The sequence below is a fragment of the Capsicum annuum genome, unplaced genomic scaffold (genome assembly GCF_002878395.1).
Source record: "Capsicum annuum cultivar UCD-10X-F1 unplaced genomic scaffold, UCD10Xv1.1 ctg2969, whole genome shotgun sequence".
In the NCBI taxonomy this organism is placed as follows: domain Eukaryota; kingdom Viridiplantae; phylum Streptophyta; class Magnoliopsida; order Solanales; family Solanaceae; genus Capsicum; species Capsicum annuum.
The window spans coordinates 422,740-426,065 of NW_025836197.1; the positions used below are offsets into that span (position 1 = coordinate 422,740).

General features: G+C 34.3%; 1 pseudogene; it reads right to left on the reverse strand.

The window, feature by feature from the left end:
- Positions 1 to 981: 981 nt before the first annotated feature.
- On the reverse strand, positions 982 to 3,068 carry LOC107871753 (annotated as a pseudogene).
- Between the last annotated feature and the right edge of the window lie 258 nt (positions 3,069 to 3,326).

Below are 3,326 nucleotides of genomic sequence, written 5' to 3' on the forward strand. Positions count from 1 at the left end.
ACCCATTCAACCCCAAAATCACCAATTAAAACATGAATAACAAATTTAAAATCATAGAAAAACAATTCAAGTAGAAATCATCCAAAGTACCTCAACCCAATTTTAAACCCACAATTAACTCACATGGATATTAATCCAATTATGACATAATGAAATATATAAGCTTATGTATGAGAGAGATATCTAAATACCAAAGAAACTAAAAGAAAATTTAAAGTTCGAAGCTTGGAGATTGAATCCCTTATGAACCCTAGTTTTCTCTTAATTTGGGATTTAGAAAGGACAGAGCAAGTTTGATTTGAGTAATTGAGGATAATAAGGTCCCTTAGTGTTTTTAGGTCATGGAAAATAAGTTTGAAAGAAGGAAATAACACAAAATTCCTTGATGAAAATATGCAGGAAAATTAGACCCAGTCGTTACAGGTCTGGAAATGACTCGTGAGGTCTGACCATGAGTCATTCATCACAACTTGTTACCAGATATCACGACTCATAAAGTCGACTCATGGTCATGGCAGAAACCCTAGGCAACCTTACTATTGAGACAATGATTCACTCTCTACGACTCATTACGTCTCATAACAAGTTGTACCTTGGACTCATTGTGAAGGGAAAAAATCTTATACCATGAGTCTCACCTAATAACTCGTGATGAGTGATAATGAGTCGTCACTTGAGTCGTAGTCATGGCAGTGTTGACAAGACTCCAAAAATTTTAGAGTCTAAAACCTAGGGTATTATAGTAGCACTCTCTGCAATACAAAGATCTTAAACATCCTAAAAAAATATCACTCCTAACTAACCAGTCAATTTAAAGGAGCTCACTTACCCTCTCCACTTTTTCCCTATTACTAGGTGTCTCACCCTTTTGACCTGATGTGTTAAGAAGACTACAACATTAGATAACCTTTTGTTTTTCTTCAAAAAAGGGTAATCTCCTCTCTCATATATATGATAAAGGAAGTAGATTTTTTTTTTTAGCTATTTTGATTCTTTTCTTTGTGGTACCCTTATGATCCCTTTTCCTTGTATTATATACGATATAATAAAAGCTAAAGCACTTTGTTTTAAGTATATATCTGGTTCCATGTTTTTTTGTTAGTTAAGCCACCTTTTTTTTTAAAAGAGTTGTAGTAATTCTTGTGTGACACTATTTGAAATGGCTCTCTCATATTTAAAAATTTTGTCTAGTGGCATTCGATCACGGGATCTATCGATAGTTGCATAAATGACTAGAATTTATTTTTCAATTGGCAGTGGTGTATATTATGGTTGTTTAGGTAGTTTTTTCAGCCTTGCACCTCTATTGAGTAATTCCTAAGTCGCAACATCAAGGTCTGAGCCAAATTGAGCAAAGGCAGCCACTTCATGATATTATGCCAATTCCAATTTTGAACTACTGCAAACATGTTTTATAGATTTCAACTGAATGGCAGAACCTACATGACTGACATATAAGTCGATATTAATAGAAGGTCTAATTCTGTGATAACAGAGCTTTGTTTTTAAATAGATTTGTCCATCAGTAATGGGGATCACATTAATGGAAATATAGGTTGATACGTCTCCAACTTGTGTTTCAATGATGGGTAAGGCAGTTAAACTACTTATGCCTATCTATCCCAATTAGTCGCTCTTTCTAAGAGAAAAATTTAAATATAAAACATCCCTTGGGAAAGCCTCACGACATGGTGGTCAATGTAATAATAATGGCATTTGTCGATTTGCTACCGCCTTTTTACTAAGACCATCATAGATTATTAATGTGTGCATTCCATTATCGCAAAAATATTCCCCCTTTGCACACCCAAAATATGGGGCTAAAAATTGTAAAGGAGCAGGATCCAAAGTGGTGATTGCTACGAGAATAGAATATTCCAAAGCATTCGCTTTCGAAAGAATTTGAACTAATTGTGCCACAGTTGAGCATTTATGTCCAATCACTACATAGACACAATACAATGTTTTAATATCAGAGGTGGCCCTTGAGTTCAGTTGCTTTTGGATGAAATGGTATCGATAGCAATAGTCATTTTTCTTGTTTCTCGGTCTCCGATTATAAGTTCTCGTTGATCATGACCTATTAGAACCAGGCTATCTATTGCTTTTAATCATATTTGCATAGGCTCGTGCACTGATTTATGTTCAATAATCCCAAGGGATTTCACTTTCATACATCTTCGCTCGTGATCTCTTAGAGCTCCCTTCCATCAATAGGTACTCCCAAACCATTAATCACATGCCCTAGTATAATCTTTCCTGTAGGAACATCCATAATAGATCCAGTGTTCTTGACAAGATAGATTTTGAGAAAGTAATCTCCGACTTTAGTAAGGAAATGACTTCCATTTATCCAACCAAAAAGATTAAATTGTAAGGCGGCAATCTATAACCAACCATATGGGTTGATTATAGTTCATAGTAGTGTACAATTACTCAACTAGTCGATTGAAATAATTTATTTTGGTTCATAACAAGAGTTTAGGGTTTGACACCCTTGTTCAAATTTAAGGGTTTGTGGGTTTTAGAATTCTTATTCAAATTCAAGGGTTTGGGTTCAAAATATAGATCATCCACTCTTTTATTAGTTTTTCAATGGATCATTACAAAAGATCTTCACAAACATAATAAAATAATAAGTGCAGAAACAAATAGATTATCAAATGTATAAAAACGAAAATTTTATAAATAGATGGTGGCAATTTCACAAATTTTTCCCCAAACAACAGATAAAAGAACAAAAAGTTTGGTATGAAAATCACAAAAACTTATATCAACCACTTTCACATATGAAAGCTTGCAACTAATTAAAATAATTAAAGCAAAACAAAAATACTCTATGGGGTTGGTGGGGCGTTGAGGAGGTTTTCCATCTCAATGTTGATCATCCCAACTATTGCTCACAAAAAGCGGACCATTCGTACGAGATCCCTCAACTGCCATTCATGGTCATTGGGTCGAAATAACCTATCAAAGTCATTTGAAGGAGAAGGAGGTTGATCGCAGCGCTGTTGCTGGGTCCTCCTCATTGGTTGTGTTGGTCGCGATGCTGGAACACTCCTAACCATTGTTAAGTTTTTGAAATTTTTATGAAGGTTATGTGTGTGCATAGAAATTGACGATTCTAATTATTTATAGGCTCAAAAAGCAGAAATCTAATTTTGAAGATAAGATTTTGAGAAAGTAATCTCCAACTTTAGCAAGAAAATAATTGGCATTCCTCAAACCAAAAAAGTTGGATTATGACCTTGTTTAAACTCTATTAATAAGTAAGTACTCCTTTTGTCATAATCAGAAATCTCAAAAAAATGATGCCATCTACCTAT